A 21,359-nucleotide genomic window follows, 5' to 3' on the forward strand; every position below is an offset into this window, starting at 1 on the left:
AGGTCAGCATGCCCTTACAGGGAGGGAAGAATTATTGGGGTCATCTTTGGAGACAGTCTTGGTGATGGGTTGACTGTGAGGGCTTGGGGAAGGAAGCGGAGAAGAAGGCAGCCAGGGTGACCCCCACGTTTCTGGATTGAACTACAGGGTGGACAGGGAAGCCTGGGGGAGGAGTAGGACTTAGGCGAAGGGAAGCAGGAGAAGAGAAGAAGAACTCGGTACTGAACATGTTGAGTTTCAGCTCCCTTGGCATCCAGGCACCAGAAATATTGGGGACCAAATAAATAGTAAATAAAATATGCAAGGTGCTAAGGTTTTCATGCATTGAACAAATAGTTATGGAACGCCTGATCCCAATGCTGGGTGATATTTATGTGGTGTTAACCATGGGCCAGCACCATACTTTTGAAAAAATGGAGCTATCGCGTGTAGAGAGTAAAATGAACAAATCTAAAATGTATAGTTTATTAACTTTTATATGACACCTTCCAGGTAAAGATGTAGAACTTTTCCAGCTCCCAGAAATCTCCCTCTTAGACATGTTATATGTAATACTCACAGTGCCTACCAGATAGGAATTACCACTATCCCCATTTTTTGGATGAGAAAACTGAGGCTTAGAGAGGTGAAGCCACTTGCCCAAGGGCACCCAGGGGTGGAATCTGGATTCTAACTCAGGCCTATAGGATTAGACCAAGTTGAGGAGCGCCCCAGCCCCTCCCTGGACTGGGACTGGACCCCTGGGGTGTCCCTGGGAGGACCTCGGGGGCATTTCCTGGGCCTCCTCCCTGCCCCCACGCCTCTGCCCTCCAAGCCTCTGCCCTCTTCTGTCACTCTGCTCTGCTTAAAACTGGCCTCCTTGCTTTTCTCCCAACCTGTCAAGCTCCAATCTGCCTCAGGGCCTTTGCACTCAGTATCCCCTCCATCTGGAACTTTCTGCCTCCCAGACTTCCCACGGCCAGCTGGTGTCTTATGGGTCTCAGTTCAAATGTCACCCACTCTGTAGAATGTTCTTCCCTGAGCAAACTGCCCTATTTAATGCTCTCCCCACGAGCCAGCACAATGGAGCCACATGGCCTGGGTTTGAATGTTACTCCTACCGCTCCCTAGCTGGGGAGCCCTGGGCAAGTGACCTAACCCCTCTGTGCCCATTTTCTCAGCTGTAAAAAGGGGGGTGATGATTATAGCACCTTCATCACAGGGCTGTAGCAAGGATGAAATTATTGAACATCTGTTAACAATGCTTGGCCCAGAGTAGATGCTTTATAAACATTTGCCATGATTCACGTAGCACTTTCCCATTCCGAAAGTGGCCCGGTTATTGGTTTGTTTACCTGGTTTTCCCGTTTCCCCCCACTGGTGAAGATCATGGTCTTGTCCGTGTTGTTCATTGCCGTGTCCCCAGTACTCAGGTCCAAGCCTGGCCCACAGCAATAAACACCGGTTAAATACTCAAGTGGGCGAATAAACCAAGCTACCGGACTGTTCTGTCTGCAGCTCCCCGACATGCTGTGCTTGCCCTCACTTCCTGACCTTTGCGTGTGCTGATCCCTTTGCCTAGACCCGATCCCCGAGACGAAGGTAGGGGAGCAACGAAGGACAGAGAGCCCGGCAGCCGCCCGGGTGGGTGCGCACGGCCCCTGTGCCAGGTGCCTATGAGACAGCAGGGAGCGAGAATCTAGACTTTCCAGGACTACGATCACCTGTTTCCACCCCCGTTGTTCTGCAGCTGGGGAGACTGGGGCCCGGAGCAGGGAAAGGACTCGGCCAAGGTCACACAGTGAGCGAGGGCAGTGCTCCCCCCAGTGGACCCCATATGTCTCGTCTGGAGGCAGTTTCCAACGTCCACGCTGGATCTGCCTCCCGACGTGGGGCTTGGAGACGGGGTGCGTGAGGAGCCGGGCCCTGCTGCGGGCTGCCCCTCACCCTGCTCACCCGAGCGGGGGCCAGGGCACCAGGCCTAGTGGATGGACGTGTTCTGGTTGACACTGACCCGGGTCGGGCTCCTGATACTTCCACCTATTCACCACGTGGCCTTGGGCTCTCTGAGACTCCGTTTACTCCCCTGGAGGATGAGGAATTTTTTAAAAAAGATTTTATTTATTTATTTTTTAGAGAGGGAAGGGAGAGAGAAAGAGAGAGAGAGACAGAGAGAGAGAGAGAGAAACATCAATGTGCGGTTGCTGGGGGTCATGGCCTGCAACCCAGGCATGTGCCCTGACTGGGAATCAAACCTGCAACACTTTGGCTTGTAGCCCGCGCTCAATCCACTGAACTACAGCAACCAGGACAACTGGTTGAAACCAACTCGCCTCTCCTTCACCCGGGATTGCTGGGAAGGGTCCTGTGAAAAGTTCTTGTGCATCGAGTACTTACTTACTCTCATCTCCCGTATGGGGCATTTCTGGACTGAGTTACAGGGTAGCCGGGAAGCCTGGGGAGGAGTAGGACTTAGGTGAAGGGAAGCAGGAGAAGGGAAGAAGAACTCGGTACTGAACGTGTCGCGTTTCAGCTCCCTTGGCATCCAGGAGCCAAGAATACATTTTATCCCCATTTTCCAGATAAGGAAGCTGAGGCTCAGGGTGGGGGAAAGTGACTTGTCCAAGATCACACAGCCGGCAGGAGGAGAGAAGGGATTTGCATTCAGGCAGGCTGTCTTCTGAGCTCACCTCCTCGGCCACATGAGGCCCCAGGCCTGGGCACACAGTAGGCACTCGGCACTCAGTAGGCACCCAGCAGACAGTTGCCTCTGGCGCCCCTCTTCCTCCAACTGGAGCCCTGAAAAAACTTCACCTTCACAATGGCACCCTCTTGTAGGACAGCAGCCCTCAGTCCAAACCACATCTTTCGTTCATTTGCCTTCCCTCCAATCCCCGCTTGGAGACACAAGGGCTCTCAGCAACCTCTCCCTGATGGGTTTTCAGACGATCCCTACCTTGATTAGTTCCAGAGTCTTCCTGCAGAAGTGCGAGTTATTTTGGGGATTTGATGGCTCCCTCTGGCTGCCTCTGACCACCCCCCTGCCAGGTGCAAGCACCTCCCTCGGCAACTGCAGCGTTTATGAGATGCCTCCCGGCTGCTCACTTCTGGGCCTGCAGCCCTCAGCCCAGACCCAGGGCCCAACCCTGCTCCGGGCTCCCCTCCTCCCTGCCCTGCAGCCGCTTCTGCCTCCCCTCTGTTTTGCGAGAGGAGGGGACATCAACTGCTTCCTGGTTCTTGACCCCAGCTTTGCCACAGAGCATTGGCCCTCCCTCCGGTTTTAGGATTTTTCCAGACTTGAGCAAAATCTCACACACCATTTAGACATGAATATTTTTGGCCAGTGTTCCCACCCTCTTGTCCCTCTTGGAGTCCAGTCCCCAATGTCACTCAGCCTGGGGTGGGAGTGGCTCGAACATTCCCAAGGATAATTTTATGGTGCGTATATTTTACCACAGTAAAAATTCCCGAGGGGACGCAGGATGCCCGCCCCCCGTGCCACCATGTTATATCACAGTGCGTGGGGCTTACGTCACAGGGACGGGGCGTGGGTTCCGCTGTAGCTGTCTGTTCTCTCTCTGCGCCTGGCTCTCCCTTCCAGCTCGCGCTCTGCCAGGGCCGCCCGCAGGCCCTGCTTGCTTTTCAAAAATAACTCTTGAATCTCTCACTGAGGTTGTGGCGGGTGGCTGCTTTCTTGGTGTCCCAGGCTGGGTGTTAATCCTCCCAATGCAAGGCTCCGCCAACTCCGTGCTGGGCTGGGGGGCTGGTCAGCACTCGTCTGGCTGAAGTAGTTTGGACACTGATGTCCTGTCTTAGCACTTACGGACCTTCAAGGAAGTGGGGCAAACGGGTCCTTCCCGGTACCCACAGTCATTCATTCGTTTGTTCATTCATTCACCCATTCAGACATTCAACAGGCATCTATTAGCGCCCTTTACCTGCAGACCACACCTCCGGGTGGCCTCTGTTGCTTTTCCATTAGTTTCTGAGTCATTTCTCTGCTCCTCTTCGAATTTCTACATCCTTCTCTAAAGTAGGGATCTTAATTAGTGTGGCCAGTCACTCCCAGAAGGAAACAGATGGCGTGCTCAAATTGGGTAACTTGAGAAAGGGTGAATAAGGGACTTATTTAGGCGTGAGCAGGGTGCAGGGAAACCACAAGGGTGCAGAGCCATGCTAGTTACAGATGGAGGGCTGAGGGGACGGTTTTGCTGCTTAGAACGAGCTGTGTGGACAGAGCCACCTTCACAGGAGCCGTGACCTTCTGTTGAGGGACACAGCCTGCCTGTGGTGTCCTGCAGGGAGGGAGCAGAGGACCAAATGTCCCGACCTCCCTCTTCCTTGCCCCTTCTACCTCCTCCTGGGGGCCAAACCTGATTAGGAGCCAGAAATTCTGGGAGAGTGTGGAGTCTGACAGGGCAGCTCCCTGGGCACAGAGCAGAGTGGAAGAGGGTGAGTAGCTCTGGGCGGATATTCAGTAGGTGGTCTTTTTCTCTTTTTTTCCTCTTTCATCAGTTTTATTGGAGTATATTATACATACAATAAAAGATACTCCAGTGGAGATCTAGACCATCTTTATCCCTCCCATTTTTCCTTATGCTTTGCAATCAGGGCTGCAGATCCACTTCCTGTCACTACGGATTGTTTGGTCTGTTCCAGAACTGCAGGGAAAAGAAACCATGCAGAATGTTCTGTTTTGTGCCTGGCTGCTTTCGTTGAACAAACACGTTGATGAGGTCCGTCTACATTGTTAAACATATTGGTAATTCTTTCTTTGCTTTGTAGTATTCTACTGTGCAGGTATAGCACAAGTCCTTAATGCGATTCTGCTGGTGAGCGACATTTGAGTTGCTCCCAGTGTGGGGCTAGGATGAAGGAAGCTGCTGTGAACATCCGTAAAAGCCCTTGTATGGACACATGTTTCCATTTACTTCAGGTAAATAGCTAGGAGTGGAATTTCTAAATCACGTGGTAAGTGTCTAACTTAATAGGAAACTGCCGAACTTTTTTCAACATAATTGTGCCACTTTGCAGGCCCAGCAGGAATGTTTGCGAGTTCTGGTCGCTCCCTAGCCTCACGCGAATTTTCTATAATCGGCCTCGTTCCTTTCAGCCATTCTCCTCTGCGTGCAGGGGCATCTTGTGCCTTCGGTGTGTCCTTCCCCGTCGGCTGAAAATATTGAGCATCGAGAAGGTGAGGTGAGATTCACGTGCCATGCCATGAACTCACTCGAAGGCGCACAACTCAGTGGCATTGCACGGCCACTGCCTCTCCTGTCCCAGGCAGCTTCTGCACCCCAAAGGAAACGCTGCGTGCAGGAAGCAGTTGACTCCCATCCCCCTCCTCACAGTCCCTGACAGCCCTCCACCCGTGCTCCATCTCTACGGATTTGCCTACTCTGGCTACTTCACAGACACGGAGTCATGCAACATGCCACCTTTCCTATCTGGCTTCCGTCACCTAGTGGAAACTTTCTCAGGGTCATCCTTTGCAGCACGTGTCCGTACTTCAGTCCTTCCCATGGCTGAGTAACATCCGTCGTATGGACATACCACAGCTCTTTACCCAAACAGACTCATCACCGCTCTTCCGCGCTGTCTCCCCGTGTCGCGAGCGGGCGCCGACTTCAGCTTACAACGGCAGCAGGGAACCAGGGGGAACTGACCTTGCCCGCGTGGAGCTGCGGTCTCCTCCGAACTCAGCACTCTCTGTGGCAACTGTGTTTGTGCGTCTCTGATCACACCGGGGTGCCTGTGTGTTTCTGCTCCTCTGTCTCCGTGGTTCCGGGGCCTAGCCCAGGGCTCTTAGCCGACTCCGTGAGTTCGAGCCTGGGAAGTCTTCTTTGAGGAAGCAGGTTTTGAGCAGAGACTGGGAATTTGGAGAGTTAAGTGGCTTCCTCCAGCCCCCAGTGATGAATGGTGGCTGGCATGTATCAAGCACGTACTCCGTGCCACCCACTGTCATGAGCACACGGGGTTCCCCCCCGCCAGGGCAGCCGGCTAGGGAGAGGCCAAGGAGCGTGTGCCTTTGCATGCAGACCCACCCCGTGGGTGGCTGCCTTGTACTGCCTTCCAAGTGTAGTTCCAGGTTAGGGTTGGGGCCTTTCTTCTCCACATTCCATCTTCCTGGTCCGTCTTCTTCCAGAGACATCTGAACAGGACTAGAGTGTGACGGAAGGATGGGCAAAGCCTTGACTTGGGGCATACCAAGCATTGCAAAGGACTCTTCAGTTCTTAGCCTTATGGGTCCTTCCAGCTTAGCTGAGACCGGGGCCCCTGGCGGGCAGGGGCGGGGGGGGGACACCTTCACAACGCCCCTGTCCCCCAACCCCCCCTAGCCCTGTGTTCCTTAGCCCCTCTAGTGCAGTGGGCCGAGCTGGGATCTGCGGGGAAAGGAGCAGGATTTCGGCTAAATATAAACCAGGCTGTTCCAGTTTCCAAATAGAACAAAGGAGCAGGGTGTTAAGTTGATTCTTATAAATAAAGAGAGAGGGAGTGAGAGAATATTTTTTCGAGATGTTTAATAAAATCGTCTTGTTAAAGGCAGGAAAATCACTGAGCTGCGGTGGGAGGGCTTGGAGGAGGACAGGGAGAGAGAGTGCGGAGCGCTGCCTCCTTCCTGCGTGGAGACTTGCCGAGGTCCTCCTTGCTGTGGTCCTGATGGGGCCAGAAGGAGCCGCTGGGGCCAAGAGGGCCACCAGGCAGGGCTGGGGCAGGAGGCCCCCTGGGAGGAGGAGGACAGGAGGGAGCATAAACACCATATAGTTTCTGAGTATTGAGCGCCCACCGTAAGCCAGGTCCTGCGCTGGATTTATGCCGTGTCTCACAAATGCCCACAGCTATGGGGTTGGGATTCCTGTCCCCGGGTGCTCTGTGATCTAGCCCCTGCCCCCTCTCTGACCACATCTACTCCCTGTCTCCCTCCGCTTGCTCCATTCCCAGAGCTCCAACTCCACGCACCAAACTCCTTCTCTTCTCCAGGCCTAAGTGCCTGCTCATCACTCAGGTCTCAGAAAAAAATGTCCCTTTCTCCCCAACTACTGTATCTCAAAGGGAACTCTACCCCATCCCACCCTACCCTCCGCCGTGATGATCCCATTGCCATGTTCCATTTTCCCCGTTAACATATCATTCCTGAAATTATTTGCTTGCCTATTACGTCTCTCCCCTCCCTCCGCCAAAGTGAAAGCCCCGTGAAGGCAGAGGTTTTGTCTCTGACACACTGCAGTGGCGCCAGGGGTTACGGCAGAGCCTGGAGCACGGGAGACATTGCTACACATGTGTTTGCTAAGTGCATGGAGAGGTGAATGAAACTCTGAGACCTGAACTTGGCGAGGAGAGGACAGAGCCAGGAGCGAGCCCAGACTTGTCTGACCCCCAAACACGTGCCCTTTCTAGTATTTTATGAGGCTTCCAGCATGGTGGAGCGGGGAACTCAAGGGGATCTTTCTAGAACCTCAGAGTTTGGGGGGATGATCAGACACAACCCTGGAGGACCCAAGGGTGTCGGTGAAGCCAAAATGTCTCCATCACCTTCATCCTTAACCGATGTAAAACTTGCTAAACAGAGCTTCTTTGGGGGAGCCATTCGGTAGTGAGAGCTTTTTATTCAGCATCACTCAAAGGACAGGAGCTTTTGATAGGGGTTTAAGACTTGGGAAAATTTACCTTAAGGTAAATAGTCATAAATCTAGCAAGTAATGTGTATGTTAAGTTTTTGTTTCAGAAACTGCAGATAAGACCCATCCTGGAACCTGGGATTTGGCAGTTGACCTCCTGGGGCACTGACTGGGGATTACTTCATGTGGAGACATCTGTACCAGGAAGAAGCAAGGACTGCCCTTCCCCCTTGAAGGCAACTGTTGAATTTCATAGGCTTTCGCTGACACCTTGTTTGCCCTCCCCCAACCCCCTTATAAAAGATCTGGCTGGGAAAGAAAGGGGGAGATGGTTTGTTAGGGTATAAACCCACCATCTTCTCGGATCGCCAGCCATCTGAATAAAGCGCCTATAAAAGATTCAATCACTGTCATTGCTTATTGGATTTGGTAGTGACAGGCAGCCCGAACGCTGGTGTCTTTTCCGGTTACACTTTGGGGAGGTGACAGAGGGCTTCTCACCCTAATTAGGAGCTGGAAGGGATGGCTAGAGGAAGCAGAGATACCTTGTGCCCCTGCCTGCCTGTCCCCCTGCCCCGACCCCACCTTTACTTTTTCACGTCCACTCACAGCGGCACGTCAGGGGTGGGGAGAGCTGGGAGCAGCGGCTGTACGTGTCCCCAGGGCCTCAGGGGACATTGTTGTTCCTTTCTGCTGCCATGAGATTCTGCCTGCCTGGGTGCCGTGTGGCCTTGGACCAGTCACCTGGCTGTCTTCAAGTCTGTTTCTTCCTGCGTGAGATGAAGAAAAAGAAATTTGCTTGTCTCTAAAGATTAAAGGTAGCCCTGGCTGGCGTAGCTCAGTGGATTGAGCGTGGGCTGGGAACCCAAGTGTCCCAGGTTTGATTCCCAGCCAGGGTACATTCCTGGGTTGCAGGCCATGACCCCCAGCAACCACACATTGATGTTTCTCTCTCTCTCTCTCCCTCCCTTCCCTTTCTAAAAATAAATAAATAAAATCTTAAAAAAAAAGATTAAAGGTACTACTGCATTTTATGTCAGGAACCCATACTTTAAGCACCTGGTAAATAATCAGTAGAATAGAAGAAAGCTGTCATTTTCTTATTATCACACTTCTCTGCATTATAATCTAATTGAGTACAGGGACTATCACTCCATTAATTGAATAGTTTACCTAATGCTGGGCTCTGGGCTAAGCACTCTATGGGGGTATCTCGTTGAATCCCCATTCTAATTCTACATGGAGTAGGTACTGCCATTGCAATCATTCCCATTATTATGAATGAGGAAAATGGGGCTCCCACGTGTGAAGTCACTTGTTCAGGGTCACACAGCCAGCAGATGGCCGATTTGGGACTGAAATCCAGGTAGGCCTAAATGCAGATCTTGGGCTTTTAAATATTCACACAGTCCTGCCTCTTAGAACTGAGGGACTGAAGGGCTTTCTGGTGCTCCAGGTGGGAGAGCCTGGGGTAAAGGGGGAGTGACAAGGCCGGAGAGGGTCATGGTGAGAAGCAGAAGCTTTGATTAGGAGGTCAGCAAGGGCGTCCGGGGTGGAGAGCTGTGTGTGGGGGGAACGAAGTTGCAGTCTGGGGGGGCTGTGGCTCTGAGCTTCTGACTCATTCAGATGGAGCAGCTCGATTCCCAGCTCCTGGAGATGCTATTTATAACCTGCAGGTTCTAGCAGCCTTCTGAGCAAGAAGCTCTGCAGATACCTGGGGCCCTCTCCCTGGGTGAGGAAGGTCAGAGACGTGATGGGGGAAGATGGTGGTTGAGCCTCCTTTTACCCGGCTCTGGACCCTCCCATCAGCACAAAACTCACTGCCCTGCGGCTCACTCCGGGAGTGTTCAGCTGGTCATCAGCACAGTGCCTCGCACCTGAGAGGCCTGAGTGATGGAATGACTGAGTGAATGAATGGCAGTAGCTTCACCCTTTTTTATTGGGTCAGATCATGTCATTTCTCCGCCCCGAACTCCCCAGTGGTTCCCCATCGCATTGGAAGTGAAGGCCAAGGTCCTTGCAGAGGCCTACAAAGCACACACATGCTCCGGCTCCTTTTCCTTCTGACCTCCCACCTCTCCTTGTTCCCTTCACTTCAGTGGCCTCCTGCCTTAGGGCCTCTGCTCTGTCTCCTCCTCCTGCGCCGCTGCCCCTCCCCCAGACACCGCCATGTCTTCCTCCCTCGCCTCCTTCAGGTCTTTGCTTACATGTCAACTTCTCAGTGAGGCCTTCCTTGATCATTCTGCTGAGTCCTGCCCATTCATTGTACTCCTTGTGCCCTTTCCCTCTTTGATTTTTCTCCATGGCACTTGCTGTCATCTAACATACTACATACATTCCTCATTTACTGTATGACAGTAGTCCCTCCGTATCCACAGGGGATCCATTCCAACACCCCCAGTGGATGCCCAAAACTGCAAACAGTACCAAGCCCTATACATACTGTTTCTTTCCTACACGGACCAAACGATGATAAAGCGTACAGCATTTCTCTGGCATGTCTAAATTGCCAGCATCACTACTCTGGTGCTTTGAGGCCATCATTGAGTAAAACAGGGTGACTCGAACACAAGCACTGTGGTCCCTCGACAAGCAAGGACCTGATAACCGAGGTGCCTACTAAGCAACTACTGGGCGGGGAACATCTGTGCATGGACTTGCTGGACAAAGGGGTGGTTCACGTCCTGGGTGGGTCGGAGCGGGACGGCAGGAGACTTCACCACCCTACTCAGTTTTTAAACTCAGAAATTGTTTATTTCTGAAATTTCCCATTTAATATTTTCAGACCCCAGCTGACCATGACTTCCCTGGGATTTTCACAGACTTGCTGTGTGACCCTGGATAGCTAACCTCACCTCTCTGGGCCTTAGTCTATTGGACTCAGTGACCTCCCAATTTGGACAGCCTTAGGGCTCTCTCCCTTTGCTTTTAGCTCCTAATATTTTTTTTCTACAACCTTTGCTAAGAGGAGAGCTGGCCAAGGCCTGGCTTGGTATTTTTCTTCCAGACTAGACTTCTCTGTGCCGTGTTCAAGCCACTCTTGTATCTATGTTAGGGGCTTCGAGCAGATGCATTTGTGTGAATGAGTCTCTCCGTGTGTTTGAGAAACTGGCTGAGATGGGGCATTCAGCAAAATGTCAGCATTGGTCCTATTTCTGTCTTCCCGCTTCTTTTGTTTTCAATGGAGCAAAAAGTAGCAATTTCCAAGGGCATGGCGACCCTCCTCTAATTGGTAGAAACATCCGCTGCTCTGCAGACACAAAGGCAGAGCTCGTTGGCTGTGAATCCGCACACCTGTGGCAGGCTGTTTCGACTTCCGCAGGAGCCAGCTGTGAGAAACCGGCAGCGGAGCTGCCCACCTTTCCGTGAGGGAAGCCCACAGGAGAGCTGCAGGCTTTCACGGGGATGCCAGGGCCATTTTTAGATCTCGTCTGCTCGTAGTGGGAAATGGGTCCAAACTTGTCCAGGTTTTACAGCCGTCCCTGTTGTGTCTGCCTCTGTCACCTCCTTCAGGTCTTGGCTCAAATGCTAGCTTCTCAGTGAGGCCTTCCCTGACCATTCTACTTAAAATTACACCCAAGCAAGCCCTGGCTGGTGCAGCTCAGTGGATTGAGTGTGGGCTGCAAACCAAAGCATTGCAGGTTCAATTCCCAGTCAGGGCACATGCCTGGGTTGCAGGCCATGGCCCCCAGCAACCACACATTGATGTCTCTCTCTCTTTCTCCCTCCCTTCCCTCTCTAAAAATAAATAAATAAAAAATTTTAAAAAATTACACCCAAACAATACACTCCTCTTTCCTTTCCCTGCTTACTATTTCTCCATGACACTTGGCCATCACCTAACATGTAATGCATATTATTAATGGACTGTGGAGTTTATTAGCATGTTCACACATTATTCATTTAATTATACGACCTCGTCTGTTTTGGCACACCCATGCCCTACCTAGCGCAGTACCTGGCATTGGGGAAGCATCACTACATTGTTGTTAGAATAAATTGTCATAAGTAATGGGCAGCAAGCAATGCTGTCATTGTACAGATGATGAAACCGAGGCTTACTGGTGACAAGACTTGTCCTACAGTCACACAGCCAGGACACGAACTCAGGCAGGCAGCTGGCTCCGAGTTACTAGGGAAAGGGAGAGGAAAACCCCTCCCAGTGTCAGCCATCTTTTAGGGGAACGAACTTTACTTTTGAAAGATGAACATGGGCCTAATAGAGCTTGGGCATTTGGGAGCCAGAGAATCTCGGTTCAAATCCCAGGACTGTCATTTCCCGTACCTTTGGACAAGTCCTAAGAATCACAGGCACCTCTGTTTCCCCACCTGTGAAATGGACTCATCAAGCCCACGACACTAAGCCATTGGCAGCATTCTGTGAACTAACATCGCTCCAATGCCTGCCACTAGTCGATGCTCAATACATCCCAGGCCCAACCTGTGACCTCCAGAAAGAATTCTGCTCTTAACCATACTCGGCCTCCTGCCTTGGAGCAGCCCAGACCGAAAGGCACAGGTGCAATGGCCAAGCTACATTGGGGAGAGCACGTGCTAAATAACTACGCATGCGCAACCGCTGCACGTCACGTGACCCCGTGCCGCGCAAGCCATTGGTGCAAGGCTGGCCGGAAGGTCTGCGCGCTTTGGGACGCTTGGGACTGCTTTGTTGCCACGTAGGCTGGAGCTCCGAGTTCTGGAGCGCCTGAGTTCGCGCCTTACGTGGGAGAGAGAATGCGAAAACCTTCTAGAATCCCTAACGAGGCTCCTTCAGCCTTTCCGTTTCCTGAGGGAGGCTCCGCTGGGCCCCGGGCCCTGAAGGGAACCCAACCGAGAAAAATGGTAAAATTGGCCACCGCCGGGCTGGGCAGCCCTTGCTCGTTTGCTCAGACAGGTGTTGGGCACCGGGGACCGAGGGACTCACAGGCCCAGCTGGAGGAACAGACGTTTCCCGAGCTAGTGTAAAGTGAGCGCAGACTGGAGGGCTGAGTCTGAGTGAGGCTGGAGAAGAGGGGAGAGGAAGCGCCTGCAGACAAATCTGGGAACAGTGGGTGCGAAGTGGGAAGGAGCCTGGATGGTGGAGAGAACTCGGGCGGGAACGGTGGCCGTGTGAAGGATTTTGGACTTGAGCCTAAGAGCAGTGGGAAGCCGTTGAAGCCAGGGAATAATGTGATCTTTATAGTCCTGTATCGAATAATATTTTTGCCTTGCTTTCTCATTCAGACAAAAAAAAAAAAAGGTTTGAATTCCACACCTGCCGTACTACATTTTTTTTTCAGAAGCAGAAAAGAAGGGAATGGTGGAATATGTATTTATCTCCAGGATTAAATGTGCTAACAGATGCAAATTGCCTAGGATCCTATATGGGGTCTATAAATAGTAGTTCCCTTATCTTTTCTCTGAATTCCATTCCGTAATTTCTGCTGTTCCAGGAGCACCGGAGGAGACCCATCTCCCCTGCAGACTGAAGAGAGATTTCTTTTGAAGTGAGTTGGATGGACGAAAATTCTGGATGGGTTCAAAGATCAAATGGTGACTATTCTACAAAATTATCGTTTAGGTAGTAAGCTTCCCACCATCATACAACATATCTAATTTGTACTCACCTTTTAAGGAATACATTTATTGCATAAAATGAGACCAAGGGCCCTTGCTGGTGCGGCTCGGTTGGTTGGAGCTTCGTCCTGTACACAGGAGGTTGTGGGTGCCAGACAATGTCCCCAGTCTGGGTGCGGGGGGTGGGGCACAGCTGATTGATGTTTCTCTCTCTCTCACCCCCCCTTCCTCTGTGTCTGAAATAAAAAAAAAAAAGACAGTTTAAAAATTAAAAAAAAAGAAGACCAAGGTTCACAAAGTCTGAGCCCATGTGTACTTGTCCCTCACAGTAAGATGGCCACCTTTCTGGCCACAGAGTAGGCTTTTGAATATTTGTGGGATTGATTTAAATACTGGAATATGTTTTTCTTCCCCCAAAAAATCTCAAGCCAGGGGCATCCGTTCTGCAGTTCTCTCTTTTTAGTTGTTAACATGAATTTTGATGGCATGGAAAAGCTTGTTCTTTGGCTTATATTTAGCTCATACACACTCTACTGCACAATTATGTTGTAAAGAGGAATTAGGTTTTATCTTGAAGTTGTTATTATAGCCTTGGGTAAAGGTGAACATTCAGAATAACTATAAAGTAGTAGCATATCATATTATTAATTTTGCTCCTGTCCTTTTAAACTGTGGTGCAGGGCTGGGACCAGACCGACGCACGCGATAGGTGTGTCAGGCAGGGTGTGTATAAGACAACAGATGGCATGCCCCAGTTGGAGCATTAGAGGAGGAGGGTCTAGCAAAGGGGTTGTTTTTAGAGGTTTGGGTAGGGTATAGGGAGACAGACCATAGAGATACACCAGTCCATAGTGTAGGACCCGGGGGCTGGTGATAAATACCCAGGGTCTTCACTAGTCCTCGAACAGAAAGTTGAAGGTTGAAAGAAATGACAGAACCCAGACAGAGAACTGTTTTGTTCTCCTTCTCTCAAAGGAGAGGGCTGCTTGGAGAAGGAGCCGAGACCTTTTATCAGAAGACACAGCCACCCTGAGGCGATCTGGCAGGGAGAGAACTGGGGGAATGAATAAATCCTTGAAGCTCATTCTCCTTCTGCTCTGCAGTTCCTGCTGCCGCCTCCCATCTTCCGTACCAGAAAGGAAGCTGGAGGGCCAAGGAGCCGGTCCACGCAGTCCAGATGGGTTTTGACAGGTTAGCACCCCGGGGTAGAGAGCAGGGTGGATGGAGACTGGATCTAGAGGGGCACGTGGAAAATCTCTGGGACAGCAGGCTCCATTTCCATGTTGAATGAAGACCTGGCACTTAAATTTTGGTATGTAACGAGACAATGAAACCTCCAGGAATGCCACTGGGGGGGGCAGCTTCGGGGTTATCACTGGCTCACTCTCCAGGTCTGCTGGACACACTGTGAGAAGTGCTGCACTGGGCATTCTGGGAGAAGCCTGGCAGTGACAGGAGAACCCCAGAAATGTGGTGCACCTCCTCCCTGACGCATGGGTCTTTAAGAGCGCATCCCCACTCTATCCAAGTACTATTTAGCACTCCAAATAGTAAAGGTCACCCCACTGGTCTCAAAATCAGAGGCTGTTCCCCTAGAAGCAAGAGAGTTCCGTTCAGGCAACGCACACAGGATTGGAATCTCGATTATGAGTGGCAGCCGGTCCTGGTCTTTAGGTTCCCTGCCGCGTTGGTACATTTTCAGTGCTGGTTGAACAGTCGTTTTCCAGGAAGGGGGAACAGAATAGGGTTTGTCAGTGCAACTCTGGGAGTTGGACTCCCTCACATGAATGGAGTCAGTTGTGGTCTCCCATGCTCGGAATCTGTGAAACCATTCTCCTCCTTAATGAAGTTCTCTTGGAAGAGGAGGGAACGAGTCACCTTTAGTGACACAACTCTGACAAGCAAATCAATTCGTTCCATTTGTTTCCTCTTTGAAAACAGCAATCCTCGAGCGTTACATAATCTAATCTTCATGCCTCGCTGGTTTGTTCTGTCCTCCCGAGGAATCGGCAGATGGTGCCAATGCGGAGACCCGCGCACACGCCTCACAGGCCTCCTGGTAACGGGAGGGTTGCGCGCAGTGCCTGTCTCTCTGCGGTGGGGTCCCTCGCTGGCACTCGTTCCCAGGGCCAGCTTGCTCTTTAGCATTCCTTAGGCACCACTGGCTTCTTGCCTTGGGCTCTCAATCCAAGATTAATTGGAAAGGCTGAAAGCAGATAAAAAGAGAACAGAAAGTGAAGTTGAAAGGGCAGAGAATTCACCAGATCTTTTCTAAAAGCCTTCCTCCATTAAAGGCTGAGTGTCTCGGAGAGCATAGCTCCAGACCTCTGATGTCCTCGTCCCTCCCGATCCGCGCCCCCCCCCCCCCCGCCATGCGTCCTTGTTGCTGGGTTACACGTAGTCTGGGGACAGCTGGAAGAGTGGAGCTCTGCTTGCAAAGGTCTCCTAGTTTCTCTCTCTCACGGTGAGTCACAGACCTGCACAGCCCTGATTGTTCCCCAGACAGGGCAGTTGCCTGGAACCCACCTCCAGGTCAGTGGCATCACCCTGGCTAAAGGAGAATCATCTCAGAACTCTGCAAAGTGAGGCGTCGCCCAGCAAGGCCCTGTCAGCCAGAACCATGATGTTTAGAGGTCGCCTATCCCTTGCATCTCAAAACCCCAAAATGGCAGCTTCCAAGGAAGCAGCGGCCCCGGGGACATCCTGGGGTGGGTATGCTTCTGACACCTCGGGCCAGGAATCAGCTGACGTGCTCCGGTATTGCCTTTCGGTTGCTGAAGTATTGCAGTACTTCCACATCAGTGGAAGCATGGTTGGTAAATAGTTATACCTTTGCGCTCCCAAGTGCCTCCCATCCCTCCTGCTAGGTCTGTTGAGAGGGTCTTATTTTAGGTAATTTCATGAATAGTTATACCTTTCCCTGCAGCAACATGAGCTTCCTTTTCCGAACCTATTTTGTTTCCAACCACGCGGTACCAGGAGGTCTGCGCGGCGCAGGACCAGGCGCCGTGCCAAGTGCCACAGATGTAACCACCCTGCTCACAGACTGCACTGTTGGCTGGCTCCGGTTTCTGACGGAACCCCCGGGCAATTAGCACACAGAACCTTCCTGCCTGCGGCAAAAACACGCCTGGTCCTTGAAGGTCACATGCACCTTCACGCTAAGCTGGCCGTTCGGCATCCAGGTTGTTCAACAGAAATGATCTGTCTGAAGGAGAAAAGCACTCCAAATCATGTAGGATCTTCTTTCAATCCTATTTCCAAGCACAGGGGATTAATTTCTGTAAAGCCAAGAATGTTTTGCTGCTTTTAAGCTTTTATTATTTATTTATTTATTTATTTATTTATTGAGAGAGGGGAAGGGAGAAAGAAAGGGAGAGAAATATCAGTGTGTGAGAAACACGGGTTTTCTGTCATATGCCCTCAACCAGGGACCGAACCAGGGACCTTTGGGTTTGTAGGATGACACCCAATCCACTGAGCTGCACCAGTCAGAATTGTTTTGCTTCTTTTCATTGGTTCCTCATTAACTGAATATTAGGTGAGCACCTACTGTGCTGTCATGCGTCAGTCTCTGTGGTAGGTACTGCAGGTCCAGTAGTGAGTAAAACAGACCCAGCTCTGGTTTTATGGAACTTGCGGTCCAGCGGGGGAGACAGCTAGTAAAGGAGGCCACTGTGGTTAGAGTGTCGTTAGGTCAACTCACCATGGGTTGCATTTCAGCTAATGGAAACTGCATGGATGTAATGGTGACTTCCGGGGTGTAGTGTACTGACCCATCACCCTCGCTAAAGGAAAATTGTCTCAGAACTCTGTAAAGTGAGGAGTCTCCCAGCAAGGCCCCGTCAGCCAGAACCATGATGTTCTACACGCCTCAAGTTCAGGGGCGGGGCCTGTGTGTTACAGGAGTAATGGCAGGGGGGTGGTCACTTCCTACAGCCATTCAAGGTCTTGGAGAGGCTGAGAACTGCTCTAGGGTGGGGAATGTTCTGAATGAGACTGGTGGTGAGGATGTATTCTAGTATTTGGAGACCTGATATGCTGTTTTTAAAAGAAAATGGTAAATTCTGGCCAATCAGTTCTTTGTAGAGGATAGGATTGCCTTCATGTATGGTTTTCCTCTCTTTTGCCCTTGAAACCAGGAAACAAATACAGGACTTGCCTGCTCAGGTGAGGGGTGCAAATCACACCCATAAAACCACGGCCAGCTAATGGCCTGCATAGGAATCCGCGTCTGGCAGCCTGGGACTCACTGTCAGAGCCTTTACCCAGCGAGTCCGGCCACCCTGTTTTTGAAAAAGTGTAATTCACCGCCCTTAGACAATCCAGAGCATTTGGTTCTGCTTGTCAGTATTAATGAGTTTTGTATCTCTCTGTCCTGCTTGCTTGGTTCTTCTTATTACTGAGTTATAATTATACACAGTGAGACGCACCATCTTCAGTGGAGAGTTCAGTTTTGACACGTATATGTTCTCGAAATCCACATCCCTTTTCACTTTATGTAAAGAGTCTTAGAATCCTCTTAAGTGGCGAACATTCGGGTCCACAGGCAGATTTCTGGAAAGGAGTCCCCTATTCAGTCCACCGGCTGCCCCTCCCCCCATTTTTTTTTTTTATCCAATCCTTTCTCGAGTTCCCCAATCACCAGAGGACTTAAAGCCCTAAGAACATTGTGTAATCCCAGCTTTCTGAGACCTAACAGAGCGATTTTGTCATTTGAAAACAAGGGAGAGATTAGTGCGGAATTTGATTCTGACAGCAGCAGAAAGGAGCCCGCTAGGCCAGAAACACGGCGGAGAATTAGTTCGGGCACTGCCATGCTCCTGCCCCACAGCCTGTTTTGGGACTCCAGGTGTGACGCCCGGCCCCGGTCAGGCAAGGTCTGTTTCTAAAGCAGTTTGCTCCAGGGACACGACATTATTCAACTGAGACTGATCAGTGAGAGACCCCTGTACATTGGAAGAATTTTGTCCTTGGCCCTGTCTTACTCCTTCTACATGGATCCTCCCAGAGCTGATCCATAGAGACAGCTAAACACACTGTTCTCTGGAGACGGATGTCATCTGTGGTACCAGGCCCATCGTCTCTGTTGCGTTGTCCTTGTCGGCGGGGACGCCTATCCCGCTCTCCAGAACACCTCTGCTTTTGCCTAACTTTCACCCAGGGCTATACAGTCAAATCATAATAACAACATTAATTATTTAATCATTACAATTTGTATAACACATACAGTCATGTAAGAGGCTTTATATGACAATGCTTTTAAAGCTATAAAGGCATATACAGCCCCAAAATATTATTTAAAAAATTGTTTCTACGTATCAGGAGACTTTGCAGTGATTATATTCCCATTATATCTTATAGACAGGCAAGGCTCATTGTCATTTCCACCCAAGACTTCCTACATCTTAATGATGGTATGTCTAAAGTATTGCCTGTATCTTACCCCCCGCCCAGACTTAAAATCCGTAAAGAAAGGCACTATGTCTTGGCTGGTGTGGGTCAGTGGATTGAGCACCAGCCTGCAAACCGAAGGGTCACTGGTTCAATTCCCAGTCAGGGCACACACCTGGGTTACAGGCCAGGTCCCCAGTAGGGGGCGTGCAGGAGGCAGCCAGTTGATGTTTCTCTAACACATGGATGTTTCCTTCCCTCTTTCTCCTTCCCTTCCCCTCTCTCTGAAAATAAATCAATAAAATCTTAAAAAAAAAGAAAGGCACTATATTTACTTATGTATCACCTCCTCCCAAATGGTGGGCACTTAATCATCTTTGTTAAATGAATGAACCTCGTTTCCTCATTGGTTTTGTCTTCAGTGTCCTTCTAGTCTACTCCGTAATGAATCAGCATTATCTTCAGAAATACGGTTCCGCTCATGTCCTGTCCACGCTCATAAAACCTTCAAGGACTCTCTTATCCGTGGAATAACGGGATACTCCCGAATGTCGCCTTCAAGATCCTTCACAGTCTGGTTCCAGCCACCTTTGTGGGCCCGTCTTCCAGCCCTCACCACACTCCCCCTAAACCACTTAACAGCTCCCCCAAATGCATTCTGCAGTTCCACACCCCCAAGCCTTCGCTGAGGCTGTCCCCTCTGCCTGGCATGACCTCTGCCTGCCTCTGTAACCTCGCATGTCATTCCCATTACATTGTGATGGGTTTTATTCTTTTTTATCATGGGTGCAAGTTCCTTGAGAGCAGGGACTGAGCCTTACTGAAATTCTCTAAATGGCTCCCGAATCTGATCACTTCTTTCCACCCGGTTCCGCCGACTGTCACTCGGGTCCGAGCCGTCACTCTGTCTCACCTGTTCCATGTGACAGCACCTGACTGGCTCCATATTGCCACACTGCCATCCAGCAGTGGACTTCCTGCAAAGCAGCCAATGATCCTTTAACAGTGTAAACAACCATATGCCGCCGCTCTGCCACAAACCTGCTGGCGGCTTCCCTGCAGACTGGGGAGAAAAACAAAGCCCCTGCCTGCCTTCCTCTCCAGGCCCATTGCTCCCACCCTCCCCCTGGCTCGCTGCAGCCACGCGTGTCTCTTTGCTTTTCCTCCGATGTGGCCAGATGTTCCCTCCTCAGGACTTCTGCACCGGAAGCTCCCCCCACCCCATTGTGTGCTGGGCTTGCCCCCTCCTTTCGTCGTGGTCTCTGCTCAAACATCCCCTTCTGGGAAAGGCCGTCCCTAGTCACTGTCTGCAGTAGCCCTCCACGAGGCCCTCCTCTCTCACCGGCTTCGTTTCTCCTCACAGCACCGCCCGCCACCAGTGTGTCCCCGGTACATTCCCATGCGTTCATGCGGTTGTGTATTTGTTGCTGAGGATGGGGACTCTTGTTCGGTGTCATGCCCCTGGTAACTAGGACAGCGCCTGACGGATAACTCACTCAACTGTCTGCTGGATGGATGGATGAACCTTTCTATCCCCAGTTTCTAACACAAGGCCTAGTTCTAGAACTGTTTGTTAAGTGAACGGCCACATGAATGCATTCTACGAACGAAGATTCTACAGTCTTGGCCCACTCCCAGGAGTGTCCAGGCTCTGCATGCACGCGTGTCGCCCGTTCGCTCCATGAACATGACCCTGATTCATTTTCTCTAATTTCATAGCTGGTGGAACCAGGTTCTTGACTTTTTCAGGAAGTGGTTGCTGACAGGGGCCTTGCCCAAGAGTGTTGAGGGAATTTCAGAAGGCTAACCCCGGGGGCACAGCAGGGATTTGCAGTGCCCTGCAGCCCACTGCCGCCCGGCAGCTCCTGGGGGATTCCGACAAGGGGCTCTGCACATGTGGGGTTGACCCCGCCGAACACTGACTCTTCTGGGGCTGGAGCGGGTGAGACACTGATTGACCCCATGCTCTGGAGGGTGGATCCTTTGGGGTGTCCAGCTCGTATCCTGTGGGCCACGTGCAGCCCAAAACAGCTGTGAATGCGGCTCAGCACAAAATTGTAAATTTACTTAAACCCTTTTTTTTTTTCCTGGTCATCACTTTTTGCTACTGTTTGTGTATTTACTGTGTGGCCCAAGACAGCTTTCTTCCAGTGTGGCCGGGAGACACCAAAAGGGTGGCCACCCCACCCTTCCGGTCTGAGTGGCCGCTGCGAGGAGGCTTCAGGGCTGAGGCGGCGCAGACCGCCTGGTGACTTGTGCAATGGGCGCCTGAGTGGGTGTGAAATGGCGTGCAGTCCGAGGGTTGAGGGTTGGGAAGCTGGGGAGCGATTTGCCGCTCTTCCCTTGTTCACTTTGGCCTCAGGCAGTGGCTTTGCTCGCCCCTCCTGTTTTTCGGAAATCCTCACCTCTCAGTGTAAAAGCAGCAGGCAGCGCAGAGAAGGGCGAGCGCTTGGCATGGGTACAGTGCATATTGGCCATCAGGCTACCTGTCCTGCTGCTGAGACTGAATGGTCGCCAGGCTTGCCTTGTTCTCATGCACAGCCAGAGACCAAAACAGGGAGAGGCTGGGAAGGCCATCACACCCCAATCCCAAGTGTCCCGTTACTAAACAACTGTGGAAGGTGCAGAGAGGAGGGACTAGCTTAGCTGCACGTGGGCCTTGTTCTGAGCATGGGGTCAGGCCTTCTGTGTGCCCAGTGTCATTGCATGTTACCCGGAAGTTGTCGCTGTCTGCATTTCGCAGAAGAGGTAAACAGGTTCAGAGAGGTTGAATGCATTTGTCAGGTGACCCAGATGGTAAGTGGCAGAGCT

At 51.3% G+C, this 21,359-nt stretch overlaps 1 long non-coding RNA gene across 2 annotated transcripts; it reads left to right on the top strand.

Moving 5' to 3' along the window:
* Positions 1-12,855: 12,855 nt before the first annotated feature.
* Positions 12,856-14,362, top strand: LOC118497842. Of its 2 annotated transcripts, none has more exons than XR_004900349.1 (2): positions 12,856-13,158; positions 14,130-14,362. It is a non-coding gene; the product is annotated as an uncharacterized LOC118497842 (long non-coding RNA). The 2 variants fall into 2 exon arrangements; XR_004900350.1 differs by having other exon boundaries at positions 12,856-13,130.
* Positions 14,363-21,359: the final 6,997 nt, after the last annotated feature.

The sequence above is a fragment of the Phyllostomus discolor genome, chromosome 13 (assembly GCF_004126475.2).
Source record: "Phyllostomus discolor isolate MPI-MPIP mPhyDis1 chromosome 13, mPhyDis1.pri.v3, whole genome shotgun sequence".
Taxonomy (NCBI): domain Eukaryota; kingdom Metazoa; phylum Chordata; class Mammalia; order Chiroptera; family Phyllostomidae; genus Phyllostomus; species Phyllostomus discolor.